General features: G+C 35.4%; 1 long non-coding RNA gene across 1 annotated transcript in view; it reads left to right on the top strand.

Annotated features, from left to right (window-relative positions):
• Positions 1-5,963, top strand: part of LOC106881631 (uncharacterized) — a 402,087-nt gene extending 396,124 nt beyond the window's left edge. Inside the window, exon 9 of the long non-coding RNA XR_016237605.1 lies at positions 4,235-5,963. This is a non-coding gene — a long non-coding RNA (uncharacterized LOC106881631). The remainder of the gene's footprint in view (positions 1-4,234) is intronic.
• The last annotated feature ends 8,116 nt before the right edge of the window (positions 5,964-14,079 follow it).

Genomic DNA, 14,079 nt, shown 5'->3' with positions numbered 1-14,079 from the left:
ATGTTCAAGTGAAGTCAAATCCATTACCACAAATAACACATTCTTCACACATTTACAAGATTTTTCAGAAATATTTTAGAATTCTACTATTCTAATCTTTTCCTTCTCATCTCTCTTTGTATCCGAATAATTTATGAACAAAATAAACTATGAACAAAAATCTTCAGTTTTCCACACACACACACACACACACACACACACACACACACACACACACACACACACACATATATGGGGGGGGGGAGAGAGTGTGAGAGAAAGAAAACTACGTGTATAACAACAGAAGACGTAAATCGATGGAAATAACGGACTAAATATGTGTGTGTGCCTATCCAAAATTAATTTGATATATTGGTGCACCAGCATGACCGCCGCCGCACGGCTGAAACGAGTAAAAAAGTAAAGCAATAAAAGAATATATATATGTATGTGTGTGTGTGTGTGTGAGTGTGTGTGTCTGTGTGTGTGCTTGAATGTATATATGTGTAAACACACACACACACACACACGCATACACACACACACACACACACACACACACACACACACACACATACATAAATATAAGGGCGGCGAGCTGGCAGAAACGTTAGCACGCCGGGCGAAATGCTTAGTGGTATTTCGTCTGCCACTGCGTTCTGAGTTCAAATTCCGCCGAGGTCGACTTTGCCTTTCATCCTTTCGGGGTCGATAAATTAAGTACCAATTACGCACTGGGGTCGATGTGGTCGACTTAAACCCTTTGTCTGTCCTTGTTTGTCCCCTCTATGTTTAGCCCCTTGTGGGCAATAAAGAAATAAGAATCGTTAGCATGCCGGGCAAAATGCTAAGCCGTATTTCGTTTGCCGCTAGGTTCAGAGTTCATATTCCGCCGAGGTCGACTTTGCCTTTCGTCCTTTCGGGGGTCAATTAAATAAGTACCAGTTACGCACTGAGGTCGATGTAAACGACTTAATCCCTTTCTCTCCCCTCTATGTTTAGCCCCCAGTGGGCAATAAATATATATGTATATAAAGAAAGAAAGAGATGGAAGTTAGAAGGAAAAACAAGGGAGAAAGTGAGAGCAAAAATACGAGGACAATAGTGTGTGTGCGTGCGTGTGCGTGTGCGTGTGTGTATATATGTATGCATACACACACACACACACACACACACACACACACACACACTAATTTCTTCGTAAATTTCCAAATCAATGTTTCCCATGAATATCCCCTCATACTTTGTAGAGTTTACTAGCTAGCCTTGCTTTGCTGCTGCCAAAAACCACCACCACCACCACCAGTGACGCCACTATCACCGCTACCTCTACCACCACCACTACTACTACTACTACTACTACTACTACTACTACTACTACTACCACTACCACCACCACCACTACTACTACTACTACTACTACTACTACTACTACTACCACCACTACTACTACTACTACTACTACTATTACTACTACTACCACCACCACCACTACCACCACCACTACTACTACTACTACTACTACTACTACTACTACCACCACTACTACTACTACTACCACCACCACCACCACCACCACCACTACTACTACTACTACTACTACTACTACTACTACTACTACTACTACTACTACTCTTGAAACTAACCGTTCATCTTTTCCGTATTCAACATCATTGTCGTCGCATATAGTTATCATCACTCCACAGTTCGTTCGTATATTTACGACATAATCGGATTCCCTCCACAACACGTGGTTAAACAAAGCTAACGGTTAGAAAATGAATTACCAGTGAAACTGATACGATTATAGAAATTCACACTAAACTGGACATCGGAAAGGATAATGAAATACTGTTGAACAATTGATACAATCATGCACTTTTATTGTTGTTGCTGCTGCAGCTGCTGTTGTTGATACCGTTATCATTATTATTATTACTATGTGGTAGGATTTTTGTGGGTAGCGGGTTACTACCTGTAACCTTAAGTATCCGCAAGTCTTCGATAGTCTATTATCATTATTATTATTATTATGTTGTTTTTTTTTTCTTCTTTCTTCAAATTTTCTTCCATTTCTCGCCGAGTGTTTTCCGTACACCTAGGGCAGAGAAACTCGTTGTATGCATTCCCAGTTTACACACGCATATTCACAGGTAAAACATGTATTTAAGACAAAAAAAAATATTCATGAATGGATGTTGTTTTCACAGCGATAATGCTCTTCTCAGTACATGAGTCGTTCCAGTTAGCACGATTTTTTGCACTTCCTGTACGGTAAGCCTGGTATCATTTTCAAATAGGTTTCAGTACCTTTTTTTTTATCATTCCTAGAGATCCTACAATCACTGGTATGGTAGTCGCCTTGAGGTGCCACTATTATTATTATTATTATTATTATTTTATGTTTGACTTTTGTTTTGCATTTGTACAAGTTGGATCCAAGTCTCACCCAGAGACCTCAAGAGACAACAAGTTAGAAGTTCATGTAGGTGTTATGCCTAGGGTACCATATATTTGGATTTGTACAGTTTTGTTCAAGTGAATGTTTAAGAAACCATAAGAAAATTATGTGTTTGCTTTAAAATTTGAGATCACATAGACATTATTATTATTATTATTATTATTATTATTATTATTATTATTATTATTATTATTATTATTATTATCATTATTATTATCATTATCATTATTATTATTATTATTATTATTATTATTATTATTATTATTATTATCATTATTATTAAGCGGCGCGCCGGACGAAATGGTTAGCGGTATTTCGCCCGTTGCTACGTTCTGAGTTCAAATTCCACCGAGGTCGACTTTACCTTTCATCCTTTCGGGGACGATGAAATAAGTGCCAGTTGAACACTGGGGTCGATGTAATCGACTCATCCGCCCTTGTGGAAAAAATTTGAGATATTAATAATAATAATAATTATCATTATTATTATTATTATTATTATTAAGGCGGTGCGCTGGCAGAATCGTTAGCACGCTTATTGCATACTGGGTCGATGTAATCGACTTAACCTCTCCCCACAAATTTCAGGCACCTTGTGCCTACAGCGGAAAGCATTATTATTATTGTTATTATTATTATTATTATTATTATTATTATTATTATTATTATTATTATTATTATTATTATTATTATCATTATTATTATTATTATTATTATTATTATTATTATTATTATTATTATTGAGTGAGAAAGCAGTGCATACCATCAAAATGAGACTGGGGTAAAATATACAAAGCCCAGTTTACCCAGTATGACTACCCGTCTGATAAGTGTACACCAGGTACATGCATCACAACCATATGTACGTGACATGGTGATCTCATATCAAGATAAAGAGCGCATGATCTTGCAAGTGGAGCCCAGTTAGAATTTTCTTCGGGTCGAGTAGCCCATCCCGCTCAAATGGTCCCTGAATAAGGGTTGTTTAAGGTTGATGAATGAAACACCCATGTTTCCAGAGGTGAATTATTCAAACCCAAAAAAATTCCTCTCAACACATCGCTATCATGCTATCCCACTACTTCTGGACGTGATCAGAAATGCACATATCATCCGTCTTTCGCTGCGTTCTGAGTTCAAATTCCTTCGAGGCAGACTTTGTTTTTTATCCTTTCGGGGTCGATAGATTAAGTACCAGTTCCGTACTAGGGTCGATTTAATAGACTGGTGCCCTCCCTCCAAATTTCAGGCCTGTACTTATAGTAGAAAGGATTATTATTATTATTATTATTATTATTATTATTATTATTATTATTATTATTATTATTATTATTATTATTATTATTATTATTATTACTATTATTATTATTATTATTACTATTATCATTATTATTATTAATGAGCTGGCGAGCTGTTCGAATGATTAGTTAGCATGCCAGGCAAAATGCTTAGAGTTCAAATTCAACTAAGGTGGTTAAATTTACCTTTCATCTTTTATTATTATTATTATTATTATTATTATTATTATTATTATTATTATTGAGTGAGAAAGCAGTATTTTTCCTTCGTCGGATTATGAGTACTTCGACTGCTGCTACTCACAATACTTAAATCTTTACGAATGTCTTTTAGCATCACGTCACTCCTCATCAACCACCCCTCATCTGCAGTTTAACCGGAGCTAAGTTGTAAGTTATAAGAAAATGAAGATACGAAGCAATTGGAGAAAAATTATATGAAATTGACTGTTATTCATTCATTTATTCATTCGTTTTTTTGCATTAATCGCAACAGGTGTAGAGAAGCTGTGAAGTCGTGGATTATATATTTGTAAATTGGTCACGTGCAAAAGTCTGCCTTTTCACTGGTCCCTGCCTCACTCTAGTTACATGTACACTCTGCAATGTAGCTGGCTGAGACAAGAGACCAGGCGTGGCCCTAATCACGCTCTTTGTTCGATGCTAAAAGGTAAGAATTCAGAAATATATGGCACACGGTGAAGAAGTTCCAGGTAATAGCTGCAATAAGTTGCCTCCTCAACCTTTACTCCCATTAACGGTTTTTTAAAAAATCTTTAAGGACGATTCATTTACAATATTAAGCTTGTCTTTATACTTCTATGTGTATGAATTTCAAAAATTTTCAGATGTTTGTAATGCAATTATGAAAGGAAAGTGAAAATTCCCAGTCATTAAAAATATGAAAGAGAGCCTGGTTGTGTAATGTATTTCCCCAGGAACAACAACGAACGCTCTAAAACGAAATATAAAAGCTTTATATCCATGTCTTGACTATAGACAATACAATGTTTTACCGAATTCAATCATTTCATTATTCTTGGGGGTCTCCGTCAGAGGTAAAATGAAACGCTACACCATCACTAATAGTTTTGAGATGGAACCGAAACTAGTAACCTTAAGCAACTGGAATTGGTTTCTTTTGACTTATATGTTGTGTGTCTCTGTTGGCAGAAATAAAAACATCCTGTCATCTTCATCCTCTCTACACTTACCCTGAAGAAGACGAGCCAAATTTGATGGATTTCTGTTATTAGAAACTCCTTATACTTGACAGGTTTTTGTTCTTGATGATGATTACTTTTGACAATCTGTGATATAATAGTGCATCAATATAGGAATGAGGAATTTCAACCATGTTTCGTGGTCTGCTACCACAACAACTCCTTTATAGGACCCAGTTAGCTCAAGACATCATCAGGAGGAACCACGTCCGGTTTCGGCCCCTACTCCTCTACCGTTTTGACGTGGCGCCCCCCCCCCCCTTTCGGAGGTGTCTTCAGCTCTGGTGTTGGGTGCATGTCTTCTTTCTTCTATTCCCTGGCCTCTTCGATGCAGCATCAACGAGTGTCAGCGTCCGACTGATTGTCATGTCAAATTCCCCTTTTTATACCTGCTGCTAGGCTCCAGCAGGCTGCCCCAGCAAGTTGTCACGCGACACTGTCTAAATTTCCCGCTGCTAGGGTCCAGTAGGCAGCCCCAGCAAGTTGTCACGTGACACTGTCTAAACTTCCCGCTGCTAGGCTCCAGCAAGTAGCCACAGCAAGTTGTCACGTGACACTAGTATGGCTCTTTTATTAAGGAAAATATTCCTGGTGCGGTGTTGTGAACGCATCTCGGTTTCGGCCGCTTGAAGAAGGAGAATTTTTCATTAATTTTAACATTTTCAAGGTTTTATCAGCGACCAGTCTTTAATAATGGCAATAAAGAAATTATTCATTTCTCCTAATGACACTCTGAAGGTAGATTTCTCTGCATGAAAGCTTTCCCTCTGATTACAAGAAGCTTTATTAAAAATGGCAAAAATGTTATAAGATACTTATGAAATATTGAACAGACATCATTGAAAACACATGGAATACATTTTTCATTTTAGGTAAACGCTTCGCTATTTCAAATGCATTATAACTTGAAATAATAAAGGAAATAATTACTCCAGCCTTCTAATTATAATTTGTAAAATAAATGCTGCATATGTATTTGAATAAAATATTTAAAAAAGATGATCGATTTGTTTAAGATTCTATTTTCTTTCGCGTTACTTGTATATATAAATGATACTTTCAGAAATGCCAGCAACAAAATAAATAAATAAACAAACAAACAAACAATTATACGGTTGTTATATCTATCTTTTGAAGGCTTCTGAGATTTATTTTTTTGAACATGTTAATGTTTATTGATTAGGAAACCATTAATCGAATGATTCAGTATATTATTGATATTCATCTAACAACTTTGGACAACTAATTTTGTCATCTGAAAATTCAACAAACAGCGTATCAAATGTTAAGGTGATAGCGGTTTAGCTCTATGCATCACACTTACCAGATAAAATCTTGCATTACTTCTTTATATTAGCGAAGTAATAAATATAAATTATCTTATGGTAGGTGCTTCAATCTTATGTCAACAGATCGTTAATTAGTTAACTTTGTAGCAGTATAAGAAATTATTTTTGTCTTAGAAATAAAGCAGGTGAGTAGATTGACAGAATAGAATGCTACAGTGGAAGGCTGAAGGGAACTCAGGGCAGTTGCTTAATCTGCGATGCTGAGTAAAAAAAAGGAAAGTCAAATTTCCTTCAAAATTCATGTTGCCCTCTTCGAAAAGGATAGATTACGTAATGAAGTCCAGGGAAGCTACTGTTGAGTAAAAGACGAGAGAGTCTTATTTTCCAGTCTGACGAGTCCCTGGTTAATACTCAAATTCCATTGAAGTCGACTTTTTCTTTATCTGTTTATAGTCAATAAACCAGAATTAGTAGATTACGCGGTCTTATCGATTGATCAAATTTCTTTCTATAAAAACCAAACACTTGGCTTGTGCAAAGGTTCATTTATCATGAAAATACTAGATGTAATATTTATCTCCACTTACACGTTCTGTTTAGCGGTTAGGTAAAAGAGACCGATAGAATAAGTACTAGGCATCCAAGGAAAAGTCCTGGGGGCGATTTGCTCGACTAAAAGCGGTGCTCCAGCATGGCCGCAGTCAAATGACTGAAACAAGTAAAAGAGTAAACTGTACTGTTGTAAGTTACCAGGAGAAAACCTACCATATTGGTTTTGGGGCAAAATGCATACTTGGTTATATCGTTATCGGGGAAATAAATCCCCGCTACCTCCAGCGCCACGACAACTAGATCATATGATTCCCACCTTCATTGGTCTTGTCAATGATAGACGCTCGGTCGTTAGAGATAGAGAGAAGATACGAGAGTACACGAGCTGTCAACAATGACGATGGGTGCTTTATTAAAATTTGCGATAATTGCGAAATTATTCTCTAATTCGATGCATTGTTGAAAAATATGTATGATGACAGTTGCTAACGAGAGTATAAGGATGTAAATAAAAGTGCAAAATGAATAGGAAAATAAGAACAAAAATATTTATCACTTCCCAAATTTCATACAGGTTTGATTACAATTAACATGTACAATATCATGAAATCAATGATTCATTTGTTATTCTACATTATTTTATTTTTTACAATAAATGCATCTAGTTTCAAAAATGTTGTACATGTATATGCTTTAAAAACTTCCAATATATATGTATATTTGCATATGGGTAAAAGATCGTACAAAGAGGTTGTATACATTTTTAAAAGTTTTCAAGGAGCAGCGGGTTTAGTTCATGCAAAAACTGCGCATTTACACAGATTTGACTCATTCAGTGAAAAAGCTACAGATGTACATAATAAACAGTCATGGCAAAAGTTCTTATAGAACAACACTTATTATATAGCTATGAGGAGGTACCAGCAAGCCTTGGCATTCTGAGTTTTCAATTTCTTGCTTTAAGCAGAAAAAAAAAAGACCGAGAAAACAAAAACAAAAAAAGCAGAAATGATTTTAGTATCAGATTTAAACAGGTACTTGAGTCGACGGCGCCCTAGCACAATCGAAGTCCAGTGAGTGAAATCAATAAATGAATAAAGAAATAAAAGAATATATATATATATATATATATATATATATATATATATCTTCTCAAAATGTATCACTTTAACTTTGTATCTCTACCTGTAAAACGGCTGTGATATCTTGTTTTTTAGTGTAATTTTGCTACCTCTGGTAACTATTAACGTATTTAAATTATCGAAAGTTTTAATAACTGAGATAATATTAATATATACATAAACTAATATATATACATATATATATATATATATATATATATATATATGGTGCTCCAGCATGGCCACAGTCAAATGACTGAAACAAGTAAAAGAATAAAAGTCTATATATACACACATATATACATACACATATATATATACACATATATATATATATATATATATATATATATATATATATATGTGTATATATATATATATATATATATATATGTGTGTGTATATATATATATATATATATATATATATATATACACACACACGTCTGTGTAACTAAGTAAGAGGTGTCATTGCTGACTGAAAACTGGAGTTAATGCCAAAGATCAGTAACAACGTCAGTGGTGATTTCTTCAGTGACACACCCTATACCCACGACCGTTGCAGCTTTCCACAAAAATCCAACAATAAAAGATGTTTCATTCACCTAAATCAGAAGATCATGGAGGTAAAGGACATTAAAAAACAAAAGAAAATAAAGTTACCTTCTCAAGTCATACTGACCCCTAAGGGCCGGTTTCTCGGTTTCCATAGCGTATAAATTCCCCACCTGGACGTCGGCCCGTGGTAGGATTACACATTTTTGTCACCCGAGTGAAATGAAGTGTTTTGCTCAAGAACACAACTCGTCACCCAGTTCAGGAATCGAAACCACAATCTTACGATCTTGATTACAACACCCTAACCATTAAGCCACAAGCCTCCACTATAGACATAATGAATTGTTCTTTCACACTAAGATAAAGGAAATACAGAAAATCATTAATAAAACACAGTCGTAGTCTCAAGCTAAAATGCACACACACATACACACACACACACACACACATACACACACACACACATACACACACACACACACACACACACACACACACACACACACACACACACACACACACACACACACACACACACACACAAGTAACAATTCAAAATTTGGATAAACGGTGATTTAAAAAACGAGCTACCTTTTGACCAGTTATTGAATGAGATACATTTGCAACAATGTAGTGATTTATAAAAAATTTCGTGAATTCCATTTTCTTTCTCTTCTCATATATATATATATATATATATATATATATATATACAGAGAGAGAGAGAGAGAGAGAGAGAGAGAGAGAGAGAGAGAGAGAGAGAGAGAGAGATATGTATCTATATTTATATACATATGTGTGTATATCTGACTTTAGTATGCAGCAAAATAATGGAAAGATATGTCGTATACAAAACGCTATCGAGAACAAGTTGAGTTAAGTTTTGCTGCGGAAACCTCGGTCTTTGGTTTACTAACATCACCAATGATACATACATGCAATGAAATGATCTGCGTGGGTCTAGTGTATTAAACATAGTCATAATAAGCATAGTCAAGAATTAGTACTTCTAAAGTGCTCAGTTATAATCTAGGAGACACACAATGTGTATGACTTGATAACTCAAAAATCGTTGCACCTGTCTATTTAGTCCCTTTGAGTTTTAATTTGTAACTTCATAATTTAATTCATAATCAAAAACGAAGATATTTATAAAATAGGCAGGCGAGGGAAAAGATCACTCCAGATATACTACACAACGATTAAGTAACTGTTTCTCCGCTTAATGTTCATTAAGTTAAGTGATATTTTCTTTTAATCGTTTAGCTTCGGAGGTCTTCCACCATTTTAAGAGTTGTGTCATCGAGCATCTTAAATGGCACAAGTGAGAAACAAGCATAAAGCATCACCAAATTTTGTCTTTGAGTTTCACATATAGTTTCTTGATTTATCAGTTTGTTATTCATATTTTTCTTTTCCTTGCGTTATTTCACGTTATTTTTTGGAACATTTTATACTGGGTGGGGTGAAAATCCAACAAAAGAAGAAAGTATTTTAATGAATGCAACTGCAAGAAATAATTGTTGTAGTTATATATAGCTAAATTTTGATAAAAAACAAGAAAATGTATAGACTAAAAATGAGAAAATACAAAAAGAAAGCAAGTGAAAATATAATATGCAGTTTAATATTCAAACGTGGGTGAGCAATGAAAGCGCAAAACAAAAGAATGAACATATCTAGTTGGAAATTTGCAGATGAAAGAGAGTCATATAACGCTGTGAGCCAATTACCTCTCACAGAACGAATATTAAATTTAAACCATAATAATATGCAAACATCGCCGCCGTAAAATAAACATTGCCAAGAAACACAGAGAGAAATTACTTTTTTGTTTCAGCCAAACTGCATAGAAATGCACAAAATTATAATTCTGTGCGCACATTATTCATACTACATGGCCAATAAATGTTGTGAAAATGTAACTTTGCATACGTAATAGCTACATATTCCTTGAATGAATGTATGACAAATATATATGTAAGCTTAATATTTCACTCTCATAAGCATCCACAAATATATATTAACATAAGTAGTTTAAGGTCTATTCAATAATGTGTAAATGAAAACAGGGATTTAGCAGAAGCTGTAGAATGAATAAAGGCAGGTCATGTTTTTGATCGAAGTACCTTCTGGTTGTGCATAAATAGATAGGTGTAATCATATATATATGTATATATATATATATATATTATAGCAGTTAGACATCTCCATACATGTGTATTTATACATTGTGTTTATTTACTTTATAATACGACAGCATTACTCGACTCATTTTGCAAAGTGAATGCAAACAGTTAATGCAGTGAATGAACCAAGAAATACGATGCTAGTGATAAAAGATCGTAGAACTGGTTAACATGTGTTTATATAACTACGAAAAATGTTTGTATTTGTTCGTTGCATGTCTTTTCATAGTCGGATGGTTGGTGAAAAGGAAGAATAAAAAGCAATATATGTCAAAGGCTAGAAGAGCTACTCGATGACCAATCATACGTGAAGAAGAGACACGAACCATAAGGTTAACTGTCTGTTGAACACATACATTACTATATTGCACCCCCTATGCCAAGCCATGTCGAGTCAGTGTGACAGAGTAGGCGCATCAAACCAGTATGATGTCAAGCTCAAATACACGACCCCCACATTGGACCGTGGTTAGTGGAGAGAATATGCGGAAGCATTCGACCTGCAGTGGATTTAACATAGGCAACCCAATCTATATATATATACAGGGTGTGCACAAGGTCTGGGTACATGGAGTAAATAAAATCATAACATAAACAATTAAATATAAGAAATAATAATTTCTTAAAGTATGTGTTAATCCCCATGAAGCCAGACTTTGTAGACACCCTGTATATATATATATACATACATATATATATATATATATATATATATATATATATATATATATATGAAAACACACACACACGCACAGACACAGACAGACAGACACACACACACACACACACGCGCACACACACACACACACACACACACACACACACACACAGATAGCAGGTCTGATCGAAAAGTATCGCAAGTGGTGCTATAAAAAGAAAACAAAACTTATTCATTCGGTATTAAATCTCCTTCGAAGTTACACACTTTATCCAGCATCGTTTCTATTGATGGAAGCATTTCTGGAACGCCTTTTGGGATAGCGAGTAGCTGCCTTGCTGCATTCGCTTGAATTTCTTCGACGTCTTGAAATATTTGTTTCTTTCAAGTAAGATTTCATTTTCTGAAAGAATCTTGGCCTTAATAACCTACCAGCCCCTCCCTCCGGGTCCGAATACAATGGGGGTATAGTTTAATAAAACAAGGAATTTATTTCGTCATCACTATCATTTTTAATATGATGACAAGTAACGAGGCGGTGAGCTAGCAGAATTGTTAGTACGCCGGAAAAAAAGACTTAGCAGCATTTCGCCCCTTTTTACGTTCTGAGTTCGACTTTGCCTTTCATCCTTCGGGTGTCGATAAAATAAGTACCAGTTGGTCGATGTAATCGACTTACCTCACTCCTCTGAAATTGCTAGCCTTGTGCCAAAATTTGAAATCAATTTTATGACAGACAATGTTTGTTAGCAGCTATACTCCATGGAGTCACCTCATCTATCAAGTTTTACAAATACATCGTCTAACCGTACATGAAGTTTTTGTATATTTTTAAAATATTCCACCGGGATATTAAGAATTACGTGGGCTCAGTTTTACAATGATTCAATCTCTTTGACAAATAAAGAGTTTGGTGGCTTGGATCATTGGCTTACAAAACCGAGTTAATTTTAGTCGATATGACAAACTGTTAATAATAGATCGGATTTCTGTTCTGAGTCAGATATATTTCTCTTCTAATCTAATTAAAGCACTGGATATAAATACTGGCTTTATAGATTCTTCGGATTCGATAAGAATTAAAAAAAAAGTATAGCTTAACAATACTAATAGTTTCAAGTTTTATTACAAGGCCAGCAAGTTTGGGGGTAGGGTAAGTCAATTCTATCAACCTCAGTAGTCAACTGGTAATTATTTTATCGACCCCGAAAGGACGAATAGCTAAATCGACTTCGGCGGAATTTGAACTTAGAACATAAAGACAGACGAAATACCGCTAGGCTAGCTCACCGCCTTAATAATAATAATAATAATAATAATAATAATAATAGTAATGATAATAGTAATGATAATAATAATAATAACAATAATAATAATAATAACACTAATGGTTTCAAATTTGGCCACAAGGGCAGCAGATTTTTTTTGGGGGGAAGAGACGATTACATCGATACCTGTGTTCAACTGGTACTTATTTTATCGACCTCGAAAGGATGAAAGTCAAAGTCGACCGCGGTGGTATTTGAACTCAGAACGTAAAGGCTGACGAAACACCGCTAAGCATTGTGCTCGGCGTTGCTAACGCTTCTGCCAGCTCACCGCCTTAATAATAACGATTTCAAATTTTAGCACAAGGACAGCTAGTGGGAGGGGATTAAGTCGATTACACCGACCCAGTGCGTAACTTGCACTTATTAAATCGACACCGAAAGTATGGAAGGCAAAATCGACCGCGGTGGAATTTGAACTCAGAGCGTAGCGGCAAACGAAATACCGCTTAGCATTTCACCCGGCGTGCTAATAATTCTGCCAGCTCGCCATCTCCATTGCCTTAATATTAATAATAATAATAATAATAATAATAATAATAATAATAATAACAACAACAACAAAAACAACAACAACAACAACAACAACAACAACAACAACAACAACAACAACAACAACAACAACAACAAAATGAAACCATTTATCATGTGGTCACCATGTGCAGTCTTCTTGCGCCTACAGAGTATCTTAACAGTTATGATAGAGAAGCACAATATATTCACAGGGTAATTTGCAAAAACCTGGACCTGCCCTATGATAAAAACTGGTGGGAACACAAGCCACTTCCAGTGCTTGAAGATGATCACATTTCATTCCTCTGGAACTTCACCATTAAAACTGACAGAAAGATAGATGCGAATAGGCCTGACATTATATTGAAAGACTTCAGACAAAAATCATGCCTCCCCATTGATATGACAGTCCCAATCGACATAAATGTATCTGTCAAGACCTACAAAAGACTAAGCAAGCATAAAGATCTTGAAATTAGCAAAATGTGGAACCCGAAGACTAAAACAATATCTGTTGTCATAGGTGCCCTAAGAATGATAGCAAAAGGGGCTGATGCCCATTTTTTTGCTGATTTCCTTCACTTCCCTAACTGAAATGACCAGTTTTAGTTCTACCAGTTTTGGACAAGCTACTGCTTGTTTCAGGTCTTGTAACCATTCAACATGCTTCTTGTGCTCCTTGTCTTTGCTCCAGATGTCACTCCAAAACCTTTTCCTTTCAATGTTATCTGGTATCAACTTTTCATCTGTACACTCTCCATTTATTTCTTTGCAGAAATCCTTCTGATCTACTCTGAATAACCTATTCTGCTGGTATTCCTTCATTCTTTGGTCGTATCTTACTATCTTTGCTTTCTTTGCAACGAGGCGCTGTTTCAGTTCCACCATAACCACTTTCAGGCCCTTTCTTT

This window comes from Octopus bimaculoides, chromosome 20 (genome assembly GCF_046866305.1).
Source record: "Octopus bimaculoides isolate indiv1 chromosome 20, ASM4686630v1, whole genome shotgun sequence".
Lineage (NCBI taxonomy): Eukaryota > Metazoa > Mollusca > Cephalopoda > Octopoda > Octopodidae > Octopus > Octopus bimaculoides.
This window is presented reverse-complemented; position numbering and strand designations above follow the sequence as displayed.